Here is a 14972-nt window from a genome sequence, read left to right as displayed (position 1 = left end):
AAGTATATTTTTATTATAGTATGTCTTGACCCGATTTGTTTGGGGGAGTGGGGGGAGCTAGGCATTCGATTCGTAATCCGAGGGTCGCGGGTTCGAATCCCGGTCGCACCAAACATGATCGCCCTTTCAGCCGTGGGGGCGTTATAATGTGACGGTCAATCCCACTATTCGTTGGTAAAAAAAGTAGCCCAAGAGTTGGTGGTGGGTGGTGATGATTAGCTGCCTTCCCTCTAGTCTTACACTGCTAAATTAGGGACGGCTGGCGCAGATAGCCCTCGTGTAGCTTTGTGCGATATTCAAAAAACAACTTTTTTTGTAATTTTTAGTGGTTTACTTCTGTTAAATGTACCCTCCAATGTGACCCTAACCACATTTAAATGACATTTTTTGCAGTTTATAAACAAACAAAACAGCCCTAATGACCTTTAAACTTTTGATACACGTTTCTATTATTGCTTCAAATTTTACTTTCGTATGTAGGTAACTAATTTGTAACTATTTATTGTCAGTATATAATTTTTCTATCAGAATGTATTACGTTCGTTTGTGATGAAAACAACATATGTTTGAATACAAAACTGACGTTGTACAATTCACGGTGTATATTCTTGTGACATACTGGTATTTTGAAGACATTGTGAGGGAAGGAAGTGACATCATAGGTGATGTCTTGAACATACACTTGGTAGGAAGTGATATTACCCTCTGAAAGCATTCTATAAAATACAGTAACATCCAATTACACTAATATAAGAAAATATTGCATTGACATATATAGAATTTCAAATGTTGTCGTTTTTCTATGTTTATTAGAAAGACAAAAATATCGAATATCACAGAAGTCATTTTCAACTCAATATGATTCCTCACGAACTAACTAATTGGTATATGACACTATCTGGTTACACAGTAAACCTGTAATGTGACGCTTTTTGTTTCGTAACAAAATAAGTTGTATGCTTTCAGTGCGTATACAATTGTAATTAATGTCTCTCTACAAATGTACATGACGTACACAGTGTTTTCACTGTTTTTCTTACTGTTGTAAAGAAAAACGAAAAGGGAGCTATTATGTCGCACGGTTAATGTCGGTTGTGACGTGTTTTTGAGAGTTTGCCTTTTATATGAGCCATTACAGAAGAAAAATATTACATGTTAACAACACATCACCTGAAACAGAAGAAGTAACACGCACAGAACTATTTATGTGTAACTGTGCTATAACCGGTAACAAACAATAATATAAAAATGACATGCACTTGTTGATAGATTCTTCATGCAACAACGCGAGATATTCATAAGCTTAAAGCCCCAACGCAAATTATTAACACATGACAAGCGTTTCTGTGAGGATGTCACATCCAGCACTCATTTTGTATTCTTCACCAAAATAAATAAAAATACGAACTTCCTTTCTTGTTTAAAACTGAAATAGAACATCTAAGCAGGACAAGTCTTCCTGCTATTTAGAACCAAGGCACGTACACCAGTCTTAACGTATTTTAAAGGTATGGTATAACTAGAGACATAGCAACGGCAAACTTTAGTCCTGGCGACAAAGTACAGCATAACTAAAGACAGCGACTTTAGTCCTGGCCGCAAAGTACGGTGTAACTGAAGACATAGCGATGCTCTGCTTTTGTGTCTTTCACTTGAGTGCTGTATATTCCTTAAAATAATCACATGAAACGTTGAATAAAAACATTAATAAGTTTTTTATGAGTTAGTACATAAATATGGTTAATATTTAACCATTTTTGTTTGTTTTTCTTATACACAATGTGATAACGTGAATATAATTCAAGAGTTTATAGAAAGAAAACTTTTGAACAGTGTTATCCAAAAAACAACAACAACAACAAAACATATTCTACCCAGTTTCTGAGATAAGGCTAGAGAACATTTTAAATTGTTTTAACTACTGTTGCTGTAGTGAAATAGATTGTTGCCTAACAATCGTTATTAATAAGTGGATTGTAAGATACACGTGTATACAACATAGTCCAGTTATTTCAATGCTATGGAATAACACATGGCTGTCAACTAGTGTGTTTTCTGTAGACCCCTGATAGGACAATGGTAAGTCTACGGATTTACAACGCTAAAATCAGTGGGTTTGAGTCCCTTCGGTGGACACAGCAGATAGCCCGATGTGGCTTTGCTATAAAAAAAAAACAGACGCTGTAAAACATAGACGTCTACTGTACTAACTTGCTTATCTAGCTCGTATGAGTTGAGGTTAGAGAACACAAACTCGTGTATCGAATACTGGAGATAACAAACTTGAAACTGACTTTTGTTCTGTAGGAAGGAAAAAGCCTATATCAGTCAATATCTCCAAGGAGACCGTTATTTCAGTAGGCAAGTACAGGGGAAAATAAGTCCATAGTACGTTTATACGTGTTTTTGCCTTTATATAGATATTAATATGATGTCTAATTATTGGAATATCAGAAGCTTTATTGTGTCTTCACTTAACTGGTAAATATTAGGTTGACGAGTGACACATCTTATGATTAATTGAAGCAATATCTTTACAAGTACTAGAGAATTACCTAGTTGAGAAACAGAAAGTTCTAGAATCATCTGATGTGTTGAAGTGAATCTCCAGAGGACGTGAAACTTTCTTTAGTGGATTAGTTTGATTTTCAAACTGATACTTCAAGGATATTTAAAGAAATTTAGTGTTTTTAACAACATGTTGGTGTGGAATAAAATAAAGTTGTTGACATGGGGTCATGTGTTACCTCTCCTGATATAAATGTCATTCTGAAACTATCAGTCTGAGGTAATACATGACCCCATGCCAACATCTATCAGTCTGAGGTAATACATGACCCCATGTCAACATCTATCAGTCTGAGGTAATACATGACCCCATGCCAACATCTATCAGTCTGAGGTAATACATGACCCAATGCCAACATCTATCAGTCTGAGGTAAATTGTTGTTGTTTTGAATTAAGTCCAAAGTTACACGCTAGGCTATCTGTGCTCTGCCCACCACGAGTATCGAAACCCAGTTTCTAGCGATGTGTCCGCAGACATGCCACTGGGCGAGGTAAAATGTATCAGTGCAATAGCTGCAGTACGAGACATTGTTTTCCGTACGGATTTCGCATAAGTTTGGATACATTTTTATCAAGAAAATATTTCGCGTTAATAAAGGGCGAGTTATGAAATTATACAGATTCATGGAAAACCAACGTTAGCGTAGTAGTTTATTATACACAAGTTGGGGGAGGGTTAGTATGTAAATGTTAGGACAGTTATACGTATGTATCTGAAAGTAATAGGCTCAACACTAATGCCTTATGACAAGTATAATCGTGATCAGACATTTATATCAGTCACGCGCAAGTGGGCGGGTTGGGAAAAAAATCACCAACTGAGAATATTGTTTTTAATCAAACAAGAATGTGGACAGAACGTTTCTAAAATTGTAATTATATATAGGCTATTCATTGACATAGCCACTCGCCACTTGTACAAACATTATACTGTGTTTTGAAGTCAACTATTACAAGAAAAGAGTGTTTGTTTGCGTGTGTTTTCTTAGAGCAAAGCCACATCAGGCTATCTGCTGAGCCCACCGAGGAGAATCGAACCCCTGATTTTAGCTTTGTGAATCCGGAGACATACCGTTGTACTAGCGTAGGGCTACAAGAAAAGAATAGGCGACCTTAGAACAAAAAGAAAAAAAACCGGAATAACCAACACGGAAACCCGTGATTCTCCAAAAAGTAAAGTAACTGTAAAAAACAAAAAATCTAATTTTGCTTGGCAACATTTGTTATGTACACGTATCTTTACAACGCATTTTAGGACAGTTGTTTCTTTATGATGCACCTTGGGGTCGACAGTCATGATGACACATATGATAACAGTGTAGTTGTGGCACATTGTTGGACAAACGTTTCTTTATGATACACCTTGGGATATGCAAATAATGACAGTGCATTTTATGGCAGCATTATTCTTGTGATAGACTGTAGGATAAATTCATCTTTATGACATGTTTTGGGATAGAGAACTAATGATGGCACATTTTGTGATATCGGTATTATAGTGGCGCATTTAAGGACAGCTAGCTGTACGTGTATTATGTTAATTTACGTAACATAATATGTAATAATATTAATTAGGACAACATAAATGGCAGAGAAATGGTATTACATTTCGTTTTTCTAGTTGTTGCACTTTTATATTGTAGTATCTAGAAATGTGTACCTTGTTTTTCTTAGGTCTTTTTGTTCCCATAAAGACCACAATTTAGAATGAATTGACAATAAGTTATTAAATATTTATAATCAGTAATTAATTTATTGTTACTTGGAAATAAATGGTTGTTATTATGAAGTTATAGTTTATTTTGACTGAACTGTATAAAACGATTTGATTTTTTTGGAGTTTCGCGTTGTTTAAACATAATTTTACTTCACATTTCATATCACTTTAATGCACATTTAAATTTACTTATTTTAACTTTACTGGTTGTGTATTTGCCAGTGATCTCTTATTTCTGAGGGTCGCGGGTTCGAATCCTCATCACACCAAACATGCTTGCCCTTTCAGCCGTGGGGGCGTTATAACGTGACGGTCAATCCCACTATTCGTTGGCAAAAGAGTATCCCAAGAGTTGGCGGTGGGTGGTGTTCACTAGCTATTTTCTCTCTAGTTTTATACTGCTAAATTAGGGACGACTAGCGCAGATAGCCCTCGAGTAGCTTTGCGCGAAATTCATAAAACAAACAAAAAACTTATTTCTAATTTAATATTATCCTACTTGTCATAACACATGATGAATTTTATGATCATGAGATATACTAAAAAATGACATTTGTCAAAAAATATTTGCTTGGATTTTAGAATTGAAAATCTGTTACCGAAAGGTCTTGTGAGAGCATTAATTATTTAGTCCTGGGATGCTGCGACATGCCTAGCGAGACTTCGATGAACTAATTTTGGCTCAGGAAATGTTAACCGTAACTTGAAATCATATTGGAAATAAAAATGTTATAGGAATTGTATGTAGGAGACTTTTGGATAATTTATAGTTTTGCAACAACGAACACGTTTTACATCTTAATCGTAAGTAGACGTTGTATTGATAAGTGACCAACAGCAGAACCAGTGTAAACATACTGATGATAGACCTGACAGTTAAAATGTATTAAGATATTTTAAAGTTGTACCATATGTTTCACGAGACTCGGATCATATAATGGGCCCGGCATGGCAAAGTGGTTAAGGTACTCGACTCGTAATCTGAGTGTTGCGAGTTCGAATGCCCGTCGCACCAAACATACTCGCCCTTTCAGCGGTGGGTATGTTATAATGTGACGGTCAATCCCACTATTCGTTGGTAAAAGAATAGTTCGAAAGTTGGCGGTGGGTGGTAATGACTAGCTGCCTTCCCTCTGATCTTACACTGCTAAATTAGGGACGACTAGCGCAGCTAGCTCTCGTGTAGCTTTGCGCGAAATTCAAACCAAACCAAACCAATCATACAATGTTATTTAGAATATTAAAAGTGAGCAAACCAAAGAATAAAACGAACTGCAGATGACTTGGAAACCACAAGGATGACTTCGAATGAGATGGTTAAAAGGAATAGAAAATGCTATTAAGGATGACTTCGAATGAGATGGTTAAAAGGAATAGAAAATGCTATTGAGGCAGGACGGTGAAAAGAAGGTTAGTAGGTACAGCAACTGATAGGACTTAGTCCTAACTGAGGTTGATGATACTGAGGTATGGGTTAAAAGAAATCGGTAACTCTAACACAATGATAGCCTGAACGCTTGTGAGGACCCTTTGACACCCATGAAGAAGGAATATGTACCTCCTGTTAGCTCTGTCTGTTTTATGTTTGTTTGTTTTGAATTTCGCGCAAAGCTATGTGTCCTAGCCGTCCCTAATTTAGCAGTATAATACTAGAGAGAAGGTAGCTAGTGAACACCACCCACCGCCAACTCTTGGGCGTCTCTTTTGCCAACGAATAGTGTGATTGATCGTTACATTATAATTCTCCCTTGGCTAAAAGGGCGAACATGTTTCGTATAAATGGGATTCGAACCAATGACCCTCAGAGTCGAGCGCCCTGACCATCTGACCGTGCCTGGCCGTCTGGTTTATTTAATGATGTTTATGTGAATAATGCGATGTTTCATTATACCTTTTTCACTGCAGAGGTTAAAATTTTCCGTTTCCTGTTATCCACAGTTAGATACTCGGGAAATTTATTGATAAGCTCAAAAATATATTGCTCGGTTTCGTGCAACATAGAAAGTGCCTTTGGGTTCCTAGATTTTGAAATGACATGAATAAAAAAAATGGTTACAAAATGTGTGCTCATTTTTTGCACAATTCACATTTCTTATTGTTAGACCTTTGTTTATTTGTTTTATCGTGTAAATAAAATTATTATTCTATATCGTTTGTATTATTTTAGTTAATAAATTATTTGTTGTAATGGGGAGCTCCTCAGATGCTGCGGAGAAAACAACCAACCGAGATAACCGTGGTGTTTAAAAGTGCCATTATTTAACAAAATCTGTGTACTTATAACTGTTGAACGAATTGCTGGACCGAGTGATCACAAAATATAGCATGTATTCCTAGGATTTAAAGAGAATGAAATATGGCAATCAGGACCCATATTCCTCCATCCATCCCCCTTCTAGAGGGGTCCCTATATCTTGGGACCCATATTCCTCCATCCATCCCCCTTCTAGAGGGGTCCCTACATCTTGGGACCCATATTCCTCCATCCATCCCCCTTCTAGAGGGGCCCTACATCATGGGACCCATATTCCTCCACCCATTTCCCTTCTAGAGGGGTCCCTACATCTTGGGACCCATATTCCTCCACCCATCCTCCTTTTAGAGGGGTCCCTACATCTTGGGACCCATATTCCTCCACCCATCCCCCTTCTAGAGGGGTCCCTACGCCTTTCCTGTGCATTGGACGTTGCCATCAGGTTAGTTTACGATAAAGGGAATTATATTTAACACCAAATTATTGTGTATCAATACAGAATTAATGATATTGTGATTTATTTTCATTAAGGCTTCACTGAAACGGCTAGCAAGCAGTGTTATAATTGGAATGTCCATATCTATCCAAAATAATGTTGTAAAACGCATAGTGTAGGAATAACTACAAGATACGACTATCTTCACGCTGGGAGTTTTAGTGTACTTATACACATGATGAGAAGAGCAAAAGTGAGTTTCGTACATCATGTTGTTAACAGCAGATTTATTACTAGGTTCTGTACTGCATATTATGGTTTGTTTAGCTTAATGGTTCTTTGTTGGAAACCACATACTTCTATAACTTATGACAACTATACTTACAACAAGTTATCAGAGACTGATAAAGGTAACATACAATTTTCTCTTTTGCTTTGCCATTATTATAACTTGTAGCAGCCCGCAAAATATTTGTGGTAATTTTCATTCACTTCGCTTGAATTTCCTTATTGTATCATTTTCATCCACGGTATTTAAGCTACGCTTTCTTGCATTCAAGTGTATTTGCAAAACGTTTATGTGGTTAGACAAACAAACTCGTGTAGATGTGACACTACACGTAAAGTGAACAGTAAAGTAATGATATTGATAATGATACAGTTATGAGTAGTCAGTAGATATCGTGGTTTTAGAAACTGAAACAAAATCTCGTAAAAAGATCCGTGGTGAAGAAAAAAGTAGCTGAAATATCTGTATATCAGTTTATGAAACGAATGGAAGCAAATTGATATAAATATAAAGTTATAAAGAAGGCAAACGTAGCTGATCATACAGAAACGCCTGAATGCATGTTTACAAAGTGATAATCATATGGTTTTGAACCAACTGCGCATGCGTATTTTAAACCTAAATAAGTCAAGAAAGCCTATAACGATTGCATTTTGTGTAATGCCTCAATTTAAAAAATACATGCAGGTTAATGTTGTTTTTCTGAAATACTTTGCAAATAAACCAACTAAAGTTGAAATTGAAGCCAGTAATCACATGATGACAGTGCCATTGTGCCATCTGTAGCATACTTGTTGCATTAAAAAGTTTGAGTGAGCAAAAAATAGGTAAGGTGATTCTGAATGGAAAAGCCAACATTCAGTTTGTTTTTTTAATTTCGCGCAAAGCTACTCGAGGGCTATCTGTGCTAGCCGTCCCTAATTTAACAGTGTAAGACTAGAGGAAAGGCAGCTAGTCATCACCACCCACCGCCAACTCTTGGGCTACTCTTTTACCAACGAATAGTGGGATTGACCGTCACATTATAACGCCCCACGGCTGAAAGGGCGAGCATGTTTGGCGCGACGGGGATGCAAATAGACCTATGATAAATCGTCCCCAGATGTCGTACGTAAAGTACAGTATCTTATTGCTTATTTTTGTTTTGACTTTACGTGCATGCTTACTCAGAACATTACTATAAGACACGTAAAATCACTAGTAGCCATTTTGTATTTTGAAAAAAATGATAGATAATCTATAAATGTTGCATCTCTCCCTATTCCTATATACTGTATTTACATCAAATTGGACGGTATAACTGATTTTTAAAAAAAATGTAATTCGGCCGGTAAAATTCTTTGTATTTTCCTTGCAAGGAAGAAGTTTACCCTGTGGCTGGATACCGTGATTGCAATACTTGAGAGTCCACGAACACAAAAATCACTGGCAAAATCCTTCCACATTCCACAGAAAACATGCAAAATAAACACAAAGAATCTCCATTTGGACAAGCGAAACAAGTATCACGAGCACAAGTTACCCCCAAGCCTCGTCCGTTTAACCATTACATACCTCAGTAGTTGCAAAACAGAATGGATGTCTATGATACCCCATATGAGTATTTACCAGTCAGTATGAGTATTTACCAGTCAGTATGAATATTTACCAGTCAGTTCAATGACTGCAGCACCTATGGATTTTTATGCGATCGGACTTTTGAAAGTGGTGCTTGGAAAACATCATTCTCATACATTATATAAATTATGGAAAGCTTGCATGGAGGTGTTGTGTGCTTAGCACATGACAGCTTATTAAACGCTATATTTAGAATTGTGCCTCTATATGTCGGTTTTCTATGTGATATTGAGGAACCTAGTAAGCCAGTAAATTCTTACACTCAGTCGCCAAACACTTAATAAGATAAGGGGTCGTATCGTGCATAATTTTTTTCATAAGGCATTGGATTATTTTTCTACAATATCGCTTGCTACTAATGAGGTGAAAGGCACTGTAAGGGCTTAGTGACGTTTACAAAATCCATAATAACAGCTGGGAAGAACAGAGAATGAATACACCTTATACAGTCTGTTCCACCGCTACTTTATATCAGTTGTGGTTGTCATGTGACATGTTGGTTTGCACATGAAAAATCGGTTTAAAATAACGTATTCAGCCCTCCGTAGCATGTTGATAGTTTTTAAACAATAATTCGATAGGTACTGGCTCGGTGGTAATATAACACAGACTTAAAAAAACGTGAAGGATATGAAAACAGGTTATTATTAGTGAAAGCAATGGTTTTACATTGTGTTACCAGCCGTTCCACCATTTTGTATGTTCATTCTCTCATTGTCTTGATACTATTGTCTGGTATCGATTGTTTCCGGAAACTGTTCTATAAACGGATTATTTCTCTCAGGAAAAGTGAGGAACTCGGATATCCGCTTATATATATATATCCCGTATATTTCTACAAAAGTCTTTACCCAGTTAACCATTTACTATTCTGTCTATCAGCCTGTCATTCTCTTTATAATATATATATATATATATTCATCTCTTTGTTGTTCTGTTTGTTTAACGTCATATAACTGACAGTGTTCAGAGAAATATTACCACATTTTTCCATTGTTGATGTATGCCACGTTATTTGTTATGTTAACCCTACATCGCTTGACTCGGTATGGCAAGGTGGGTTAAGGCGTGCGACTCGTAATTTAAGATCGCGGGTTCGTATCCCCGTCGCGCCAAACACGCTTGCCCTTTAGCCGTGGGGTGTTATAATGTTACGGTCAATCCCACTGTTCGTTGATAAAAGAGTAGCCCAAGAGTTGGCGGTGGGTGGTGATGACTAGCTGCCTTTCTTCTAGTCTTACACTGCTAAATTAGGGACGGCTAGCGCAGACTTATTAAAGTTACACATAATACGAAATATTTGTATTTGTCATACTTATTTACCTTCTTTTCTCCTTCAGCCATACCTAGTGAAGAATGTCACCTTAACTCAGAAAAGCTGACCATTTTTACTTTGAACGATTTGACGTTAGGGTCAGATATCTGTCTGCATTACATTAGTGTACTAACAGAAACAAGCGAAACGTGGTTAACAATGATGAAGAAACAAGGACGAGTAAGACAAACACTCGAAACTTCATAATAACGACTAATGTTGATGTGTGTTGTGTCACGATGTTCATAAAGCTGCTAACAGACACGACTAATGTTGATGTGTGTTGTGTCACTTACCGGATATTACTCTAGCTGCTGTCACACGTGAATTGTGTGTGTTTTGTCACTGACAGGATATTACTCTAGCTGTTGTCACACGTGAATTGTGTGTGTTGTGTCATTGACAGGATATTACTCTAGCTGCTGTCACACGTGAATTGTGTGTGTTTTGTCACTGACAGGATATTACTCTGTTGTCACACGTGAATTGTGTGTTGTGTCACTGACAGGATATTACTCTAGCTGTTGTCACACGTGAATTGTGTGTGTTGTGTCATTGACAGGATATTACTCTAGCTGTTGTCACACGTGAATTGTGTGTGTTGTGTCACTGACAGGATATTACTCTAGCTGTTGTCACACATGAATTGTGTGTTGTGTCACTGACAGGATATTACTCTAGCTGTTGTCACACGTGAATTGTGTGTGTTGTGTCACTGACAGGATATTACTCTAGCTGCTGTCACACGTGAATTGTGTGTTGTGTCACTGACAGGATATTACTCTAGCTGTTGTCACACGTGAATTGTGTGTTGTGTCACTGACAGGATATTACTCTAGCTGTTGTCACACGTGAATTGTGTGTGTTGTGTCACTGACAGGATATTACTCTAGCTGCTGTCACACGTGAATTGTGTGTTGTGTCACTGACAGGATATTACTCTAGCTGTTGTCACACGTGAATTGTGTGTGTTGTGTCACTGACAGGATATTACTCTAGCTGCTGTCACACGTGAATTGTGTGTGTTGTGTCAGTGACCGGATATTACTTACACTGTTAGTTACCTCACACCCTTCAATCTTTCCACTACGTAAGCAATATTGAAATATCAGCTCATTGGTTAACAGTAGTTGTTTTACGCAGCAGTTTCTTTTTATTCTGGTCCACCGTACACAGTTAGGGACGACTGTACTCGAATTATAGGAGTGTCCGACCTGATCTTTCACAAGTACAGTTGAGAAAACAGATCGTCCCAGTTCTTACGAGCGCCTGGCATGGCCAAGCGTGTTAAGGCGTTCGACTCGTAATCCGAGGGTCGCGGATTTGAATTCCGGTCTGATCAAATAGCCGTGGGGGCGTTATAAGAGTAGCCCCAGAGTTGGCGGTGGCTGGTGATGACTAGCTGCCTTCCCTCTAATCATACACTACTAAATTAGGGACGGCTAGCACAGATAGCCCTCGAGTAGCTTTGTGCGAAATTCAAAAAACAAACAAACAAACAAGACAGCTGATATATTATAGCCACAAACTTTGCCATGAAAATTAAATATGAATATGAAATTAAAGTTTGAATTACCTAGTTTATCCTTAAATACGAAAAAAATATTAGTTTTAAATGGGTAAGATATTTATTGATACAAAATCGATATAAATAATACGTTAGCATTTGTTTTTTTTTGTCTGTCTAGAACTTTCCTCGCAAATTTCTCGATCAAACACTACAAATCTCACATTGTTAGAAACGCTTTTTCCCGAGAATTCTAAACTAAATACTGGCGGCCCGGCATGGCCAAGCGTGTTAAGACATGCGACTCGTAATCTGAGGGTTGCAGGTTCGCATCCCCGTCGCGTCAAACATGCTCGCCCTTTCAGCCGTGGGGCGTATTAATGTGACGGTCAATCTCTATTCGTTGGTAAAAGAGTAGCCCAAGAGTTGATGGTGGGTGGTGATGACTAGCTGCCTTCCCTCTTGTCTTATACTGGTAAATTAAGGACGGCTAGACAAATAGTTCTTACATGAAGAATTACTAAAAGGCTACGTTGGTTGGGCGTGGCGAAATATTTAATCCAAGGGGTTTTAAGTTCTCGGTAAAAACAACTCTTGAGGTACTATTTTCTGACCGTTTCGTGAGGAATCTCACGAAACGTCACGGTATATGGAGAGTCCTGTTGGATGGCCGCCTTCTCTCTGGTCTCTCAATTTAAAATTGTGTAGAGGTTTTTGTGTAGCTTGACGCGAAATCTTAAAAAACAAATAAAATGGTTGCCAACATTAACCTAATGAAATAAAGGTTTACATCTTGTATTTACATGTTTATTATTAATACTTACAAGCATCAGATTTATCAACACTTGAATGTTGTAACAAACAGCAAGTTGGGATACTTCAAGTCCTATGCTTTAATACTTGTTAACTGATATCTTATATTTTAGAGCCACTCGTTGCGAAGTGTTTTTGCTGTGTAGGAAATAGATTACTGCTCATAAAATGCTGGTTCTCACCCGTAGTAGTTACTGACATTTATAACTGTAGAGTCGTCCAGAAAACCGTGTTTAAAAGTGAAATACTCTTATACAGGGAAAATATTCTGTTCGTGGTATCGGTCTGGAAATTACGTGTACTTAACAAATATTTCTGTGCCATTCACAAAAATTCTGTCAACTGAAGGATATTTTACAGCTGTTTTGTAAAGTAGTTCCTGTCCATTTCACGTTTGTTACTGTTGTTTTCTAGTTTTCAGACGTTATTTGTTGTTAAGGTGTGTTTATTTTGTGGCGAAGTATGTGAGATTAAATATGCTTGTGGATATTACTGTGTTTTCTAATATGTGTTTCGCTCTCATTGGTTACGCTCCCTGTTGGCTCACGGATCATTTGAGCACTTATAACGCTAAAATTGGGGGTTTGATACGCGAGGTTGGCGGTGAGTTTTTTTTTTAATTTCGCGCAAAGCTACACGAGGACTATCTGCGCTAGCCGTCTCTAATTTAGTAGTGTAAGACTAGAGGGAAGGCAGTTAGTCGTCACCATCCACCGCCAACTCTTGGGCTACTCTTTTACCAACGAATATGGGAGATTGACTGTAACATTATAATGTCCCCACGGATAAAAAGGCGAGTATGTTTGGTGTGACGAGGATTCGAACCCGCGATCCTCAGATTACGAGTCGAGTGGTTTAACCACCTGGTCATGCCGGGCTTGGGTGTTGAGAAGATGGTCTGTTTTGTGGCGTTTGTTTGGTTTCTTGTAGTTAAGCCTAAACGTTATATTTGCTGTGCTTACCACGGGTATCGAAACGTGGTTTTTTAATATTATAAGCCTTCAGATTTATCGCTGTGCCACTGCAGGTCATGTGGCTTTGAGTTTGATCACAAATAAAATCATTGCTTACCGTTCGTAGATTCTCATTTCTAACAAGACGAGCAGTGTGAATGGACTGATATTCATCTTAAACAGGATATGTTTGTTTGTTATGTTGATTAAACAAACATACTTTAAGTACAGTGTTCCTTAACTACACATGTTTGGTGGGTATCAAACAGAATGCATGTCTTTACTACTAACCCTTCACGAAGCTGCAGATCCTTTCCCAATATCAAAGCAAAAGCGGAAAAGAAGTGAAATGTAACTGTTCCTTGAACTACGTTTATAAAATGAAAATAAAACGTAATATATGAGCGAGCCTAAGCCTTTCTTAATTTAGCACGTTGTATTTAGGCTAAACCCTGATCCGACTCAAAGAGTAGTACGCTAAACCTCTTTCGGGCCTCAAGCCAACAGTAAACTTGGTGGCTTTATGAGGTATATTGGGAAAATAATACTTTTAGTTCATTCGTGGATTATGCCTTAAGCTTTTCCGCTGCCTTACTTCATTCACACCCGGATTTTCTGACAGTATAAAAAGCTGCCGTTATAAGACGAAATATCGTCGAGTTGGACGAATGTCTGTGACAAAGATCAGAGGTTATTTAGGGGCGATTACGAGATGAATGTTTGGTTCTTGTTGGATTTTTTGTGGCACACAAAATGTGAGGTGTGGATTCAGCTAGTGGTCAGTTCGATAAACAGCAGTTTCTAAATTATACTTAATGCTAAGGCTTACACTGTGGACAGACGCAGCATGACAAACACATATGACTTGAAACTCGTGCAATGTAGAAAGCACCGCTAAGCACTTACTTTATATACATGTTGTTTTCTTTCTGAAATGTAAGCTTTAAGATAACCTAACCAAATATGTTGTCCGGATTTATTTTTTAAATTTAATCTTGTGGTATTTGGATAAGTAAAATTATCTTTCCAGAAAACAAGTATCCAGTGAAAACCTTGTTCTATACTACACATGTTTGATGTGTAGTATTCATAGCTGGAGGTCTCTCATGGGTCAGTGGTAATTATCAATAATTGAAACGCTGAAATTCTGGGTTCAATTCCGTACGATTAACAGAGCGCACACTGTGTATCTTTGGGCTAAAAACAACAGCATAAAAATATATATGTTGTTATTGTTGGTTTGAATTAAGCACGAAGCTGCACAATGGGCTGTCTGTATCGAAACCCAGTTTTAGCGTTGTAAGTCCGCAGACATGCCGCTGAGCCACTGGGGTGGCAAAAAAAATCTGGAGACAAACTGCAAACTACGAACGTACATTTGAGATTATGACTAATTAATAAAGTCAGCATCACTTTTTGTGACTTTTAACGTTACAATCCTGGGAGGATTTCCTTTGTTGGACGGTGATGCAGATAGTCCATTGAAAACTACACTTCTGAT

Source organism: Tachypleus tridentatus, chromosome 3, assembly GCF_004210375.1.
Source record: "Tachypleus tridentatus isolate NWPU-2018 chromosome 3, ASM421037v1, whole genome shotgun sequence".
In the NCBI taxonomy this organism is placed as follows: Eukaryota; Metazoa; Arthropoda; class Merostomata; order Xiphosura; family Limulidae; genus Tachypleus; species Tachypleus tridentatus.
This window is presented reverse-complemented; position numbering follows the sequence as displayed.